The sequence below is a fragment of the Crocuta crocuta genome, unplaced genomic scaffold (genome assembly GCF_008692635.1).
Source record: "Crocuta crocuta isolate KB4526 unplaced genomic scaffold, BGI_CrCroc_1.0 scaffold138, whole genome shotgun sequence".
Lineage (NCBI taxonomy): Eukaryota > Metazoa > Chordata > Mammalia > Carnivora > Hyaenidae > Crocuta > Crocuta crocuta.
Genome location: NW_027532585.1, coordinates 6,750,130 through 6,756,335, shown reverse-complemented (window position 1 = coordinate 6,756,335; position 6,206 = coordinate 6,750,130). Strand labels below are relative to the sequence as shown.

General features: G+C 41.2%; 1 protein-coding gene across 1 annotated transcript in view; it reads right to left on the bottom strand.

Moving 5' to 3' along the window:
- Positions 1 to 6,206, bottom strand: part of ABLIM1 (actin binding LIM protein 1) — a 312,956-nt gene that overhangs the window by 306,582 nt on the left and 168 nt on the right. The window lies entirely within an intron of this gene.

Sequence of the window (6,206 nt, the reverse complement as noted above, 5' to 3'; positions counted from 1 at the left end):
AGCATCGAAGCTGAAGAAGTCAGCAGAAGTGAATGTAGCTCTGATTCTCACAGTCCCTCTGCACCCCAACCCTGCGGAACACCTACTACCCAGCAGAGAGCTAAGCTGATGGCAGCCTTTGTCGCCTCCCTTCCTTCAGCAGGTACTGCCCAGGACTCAGCATGGTCTGTAACTGAAGCCCCTACTGCCCAAGTGAGGACCTTTGAGGCCAATCTTGCCCAACCATCTCCCTCATTCCTGCAGTCTGACTGCTGGAAACGATCAAGAGCACTCAGCCTTGCTCACTTCCTCTCCCATCTAATCCCTCTCTGCCACCCACAAGCTTCCGCTGTGCTGTCTGGAACTACAGCACCTTGTAAACAAAATTCCCTACATCCTCAGCCTTTCCCCAAAGTGCCCTCTGCACCTCCTGACTCAGCTCGGACTTGGCTCTCCTCTCCCTGGCAAGCATGCTCTCCTGCACCAATGTGCTTTCCAGGTCAGCTCACACTGTAGTGTTTCTTTTCTGTGCCCCTTTCCCTAAAAATCCCATCCCTCAATCCCATCCTTTGTCATTTGGCTCATCCAAGAATCCAACTCATTCTCCAAGAAAACAATACCTTTTTTTTTTTTTTCAAGATCCCATGGTCCTTACCCCCACAGCTGTGTTCAGGGCCACTCATTTGTATCACCATAATACTATCTACATATGCCATATTATCTCTCTCTCTCTCTCTGCACTCAGCATATCCTATTGTAAGTATTTATTTATTTGTCTCTTTTACAAAACTGCGAGCTCCCTGAAGGTATATCCTGGGTCCCTGTTCACCAATTGCTGGCACATAACAGTCGTTCCATTCATTTTGCTGAATGACTGAATAAAAACCTACATCCTTGACTTAAATAAATGAATGAATGGGGAGAACTATACATTTTTTCCTTTGTTTTTAACTTTTTAAAAATGTTTATTTATTTATTTTGAGGAAGAGAGAGAGAAAGAGAGCATGCTCAAACAGGGGAGAGGCAGAAAGAAAGGGAGAGAGAATCCCAAGCAGGCTCCATGCTGTTAGTGCAGAGCCCGCCACAGGGCTCAATGTCATGAAATGTGAGATCATGACCTAAGCCAAAGACTGAGTCAATGCTCAACCAAATGAGCTACCCAACTCATTTTTTTAATTGGTTTTTTCTCTCAGTCTATTAAAGACTATTAAAGTAGTCTATGTCTACTTGCTAGCAATGAACACAATGATATACTCAAAGAAAATCTAACTCTTTCCTTTCCCCACCCCTGCCTTTGACATAAACTTGGTGTGTACAGTTATGATATTCCCTATGCCTACAGAGCCCACACATATAAAACTGGGATTCTGTATTATATATACACTTTATTCTAAAACTTGCCCTTTTTCATTGAAACTTGTATCATGGCCATCCCTCCAGACCAAACACATTATGGATCTAACTCATTCTTTCTAATACTTGCAAAACAGCCCATTGTATGGATGTAGCATAACTTAGTCACTCATTCCCCAATGGATGAATATTCAGATTTCTTCCAGTTTTATGGAAGTTCTGAAAACAAAGAAAATGATCTAACATTTCTAGAGCATAGATATCTTGAGGTATTTCCCTGCCAGTGCAATGGACTCTATCCACACATACCTGCACCATTTTTCTCAGCTCGTTTCTAAAAAGCTAGTGGGCTCATGAGTGATCTCTTAGGTTACACTGCCATGTGTCTTGTACACACTATGTATTTAATACTTATTATATTTAACCAAATCTAATTATATAGAAACTTCCAGACCATACACGCTGTATGTACTGCTTGCCATGCTTAATTCTGAGGATTTGGTAGGAAAAGAGTAAAAATAAGGAATTTTCGATGCACCTTGGTGGCTCAGTCGGTTAAGCATTCGCCTTCAGTTCAGGTCATGATCACACGGTTTGTGGGTTCGAGCCCCGCGTCGAGCTCTGTGTTGACTGCTAGCTCAGAACCTGGAGACTGCTTCAGATTCTGTATCTCCCTCTCTGTTTGACCTTCCCCTGCTCGCAGTGTTTCTCTCTCTCTCTCAGAAATAAAACATTAAAAAAATTATTTTTTTAAATAAGGAATTTTCATTTTTAACTTTATATATTTCTGTCTGAGTCTATATTATTTTATAATTTGCATTTAGATATATCCATTAATTTGCCAATATAAATTATTTGATTATATTAATATGTTATTAATGATCTTAATATATTACTTCTATAATTCATAAGCAGCTTTTTTCAAAACTTGCTGGGTGATGCAGAACACTGACTTAGAAGAAACAGGCTCTAATTTAATAGCTACCAAATCTTTCTGTACATAAGAATCAACTGGGGACGGGGTGCCTGGGTAGCTCAGGTCTAAGCGTCTGACTTCAGCTCAGGTCATGATCTCATGATTTGTGGGTTTGAGCCCTGCATCAGGCTCTGTGCTGACAGCTAGCTCAGAACCTGGAGCCTGTTTTGGATTCTGTGTCTCCCTCTCTCTCTGACCCTCCCCTGTTTATGCTGTCTCTCTCTCTCTCAGAAATAAATAAAAACATTTTTAAAAAAAAGAATCAACTGGGGGCTTATTAACCATTCAGATTCCCAGGCCTGTCCCTGACTATTCTGATTCAGTAGATCTGAAACAGAGCCCTCATATCCCTGTGAAGTATCCCAGACGACTCTTATGACCCCACTGTATTGTAATGGTTTTTAGAATTACCTGAGGAGCTTTTCACGTACATGGATCTGGGGGTTCTGCCTTCAGAGTTTTCGAGCCATTAGAGCTGGAATTAGGCCTGAGAATCAACATTTTTAAACGATGACTTAGACTATTCTCCCCAGTTTTGGAATCTCTACTCTTAGAACTTCCTCTAGTTGGCATTCCAAAACTCAAAGATTCGTCAGCTCCATTTTGGCCATTAGTAGTAAAAATACAATACCAAATTAAAAATCTTTGATGAAAATATTCTAAAAGACCACAAGATGGGAATGTCTTAACTTGCCTTATCATGGAATTAAGAACACTTTTTATTGTTAGTTTGAAAAGTGAATTACACTTTAGGACTCTGTTTATATATATATATATTTTAAGTTTATTTATTTTCAGAGAGAGAACATGAGCAGGGAGCAGGCAGAGAAAGAGGGAGAGAGAGAATCCCAAGCAGGCTCCACACTGTCAGCACAGAGCCGGATGCAAAGCTCAATCTTAAGAACCACAAGATCTGAGCTGAGCTGAAATCAAGAGTCCAACATTTAACCGACTAAGCCACGCAGGTGCCCCTTCGACTCTGTTTATATCTTAAAGACCAGATGAATTAAAGAATGATAATTTTCTCCCTAAAAAATTTAATAAATTCACTTTTTTAATGAAATGCAACAGTTTTCAATGTTTAAAAAATATCTCTAGCCATACGATAACCTATAAGCCTAGATATTAGCAATTGGCAGATCATTTCTTAGATAAATGAAATTTATCTTTACAAATATCTAAAGACCTTCCTATTTATAAATTAGGTATTTAAATAGACACATTAACCTTCCAACCCTGAAGCTTTATCTCTACTTTCAGGAGCATAGGTGAGTGAAAACCATAGTGAAGCTCACAGTTTTAACATCTTTTGTAAAAAATAAGTGGCAAACAGACATTTTTCCACACCAGGTCGATTCAAAGTACTCTAAAGTACTCTGCTCATCGCTTAGAATTGTTTTTTTTAATAAATTCATAAAAATAACAGTTTCATAAAAACATTAGAAAAATCCTCAGTCATTGGTAATATGTAAGAAATTCTGGTCCTCAAAACTGAAGTAGGAAGAAACAGAATGGGAATAGCAAGTTAACAAAAGCAAGGATCAAGTGGCCTCACCTCCTTCACTTCGTCATTACCAAATGCCCCTGAAGATGCTTCTAAATGCACTGGGAATTCCAAGTTACTTACAAAGCCATTTCCTTTAAATCTCAGGTACAGGACATTTTCTCTCTTGGCAAATCAATGATTGGGATGTCTCCTATAATATTCAAAGGACTAATAATGAAAAGGCAGTAAAACAAAGTGATGAGATCAGAAGTCAGACAGACCTGGACTGGAAATCAGGATCTGCCACTTACCAAATGTTTGAGCTCAGGCAAGTTACAAAATCTTTCGAAACCTCAGTTCCTTCATCTGTGAAATGGGGAGGTAATAACAGTTTCTACTTGATTCTGTTATTGTGAAGGTTACATGATTTAGTACATGTACAGTATTTGGCACTTGATAAGTATGCAATAACTGATATTAATTACCATGGGGTTTTGCCCCTGCAATGTTAGTCAGACTTTAAACTTTTTGTTTTGTTTTACATTTAAATATTTATTTTTGAGAGAGAGAGAGAGAGTGAAAGAGTGGGGGAGGGCCAAAGGGAAGAGGGACAGAGGATCTGGTGCAGGCTCTGCGCTGACAGCAGTGAGCCCGATGTGGAGCTCGAACTCACAAACCATGAGATCATGACCTGAGTGGAAATCAGACGCTCAACAAGCTGAGCCACCCAGGCGCCCCAGATTTTAAATTGTTAAATACAAAATTATCAACATAGTTTGAAAAGGAAACAAGGCAACTGAGTGATGTGTCTATGTCTGACTACAAATCATCCTGCTTGAAACCAGGTTCAAGAAGAAATATTTGCGAAATATTGACAAATATTTGAGCCCAACTCAGGGCTCTAGACCTCTGAATCCCTGGAGCCATCCTCATTCATATCCTCAGATAAGCCACAGAGATCCTGAAATATAAGGGGCCAGAGACAAGGTGAAACTTCACATGTCTGTGTTTGGGGGGAGGAGGGTGGGGGTACTTAATGAAACTGACAGCCTCTAGGACATACCAGGTTCCCAGTAGTTACATGGCACCCACAGTGTGCAAGGTACTATACTAAGGGGTTTGGGTGATGTGAAGTTGGATCAGAAGTGGACTCTGACCACAGAGAACTTTACAACCTATGAGAGATACTCCTCACATGTTTCTCGTGGTACCTAAGGCAGAGATCAGGACCGAAAGCCCAGTGTTAGAACACAGTTCAGAGTTTGTACAGCTGGAGTCACTTGGAAGATCCCATACACACACCCAGTCCCCTAATCATCATATCGGTTCCACCGTCTTTTTTTCCTTTAATCACAGATCATTAGGCAACGTTAAGCAGGTGGTATGTCAGGGCCCTGTGTCAGCTCTGTAACCCAGTATTTACAGATGTAAATTCTTTCATTCCACCTAGCCCTTACCACCCGGTATGGAACCTCCCAGCATACTGCCAGATCAACAAAGACCAGTCTCCTTAAAAAGGAATTTAAACGTTAGAAATTAGTCTATTCATTACATGCCCCAGAATGAACCCTCAAAAGCAACACTAAATTATCCAACAGATGTTACTGAATTCCTTAACTGGTCCCCTCCAAAAGTAGGGTTAACCCTTCAGAGTTTAGGAAGAAAGAAAGAAAGAAAGAAAGAAAGAAAGAAAGAAAGAAAGAAAGAAAGAAAGAAAAAGAAGAAAGGAAAGGAAGAAAGAGACACAAAAACAACTCTGCAACTCTTCTAACTTTTAGGGCATCAAAAGGGGTGGTGCTCACAGCTTTGCAAATACACGATCTAAAGATAATCAATATTTTCCTTAAACGCTATGGCAAAACAACCAAGTCACTTCATTTTAATTGCTGGCAAACTGCACAATGACTTGATCTCTTTAATATTTCCCTCATAGTAGCAGCCACTCAGCTATGACTAACCTACTGCCCCCAGCATCACCACTGGCTCCAGATGGNAGGGGGGGGAATTTTTTTTTTTTTTTTTTTTTTTTTTTTTTTTTTTAATGGGGTATAAGCACTGCAGCTTTAAATCCTACTGCATCAAGCTCTGGATTCCTTCCATAACCGAGCTGCAAAATGGTAACAAGAAAGGAGGAAAAAAATACCTCTTCCTCTCTCCTGGACAGCCCTTCAGGCGGCTCCCCAGCAGGACAGGCAACGGGAAGCCCATCCCCCACGCCCTCCCAGCCCCGCCTTGCAGCTTGCACAGGTGAGCCAGGCACCGATCTCGGCCCTCAGGCTTTGCCCACATCCGGGGATCAAGGTCAAGGGCGAGGGCTTCCTCTTACCCCCACCCACCCCCAGCCACCCAGAGCCCACGGATCCGCTGCCAAAGTTTCAGGCCGGGTTGGGGCCGGCGCGGCTCCCGGCGCCC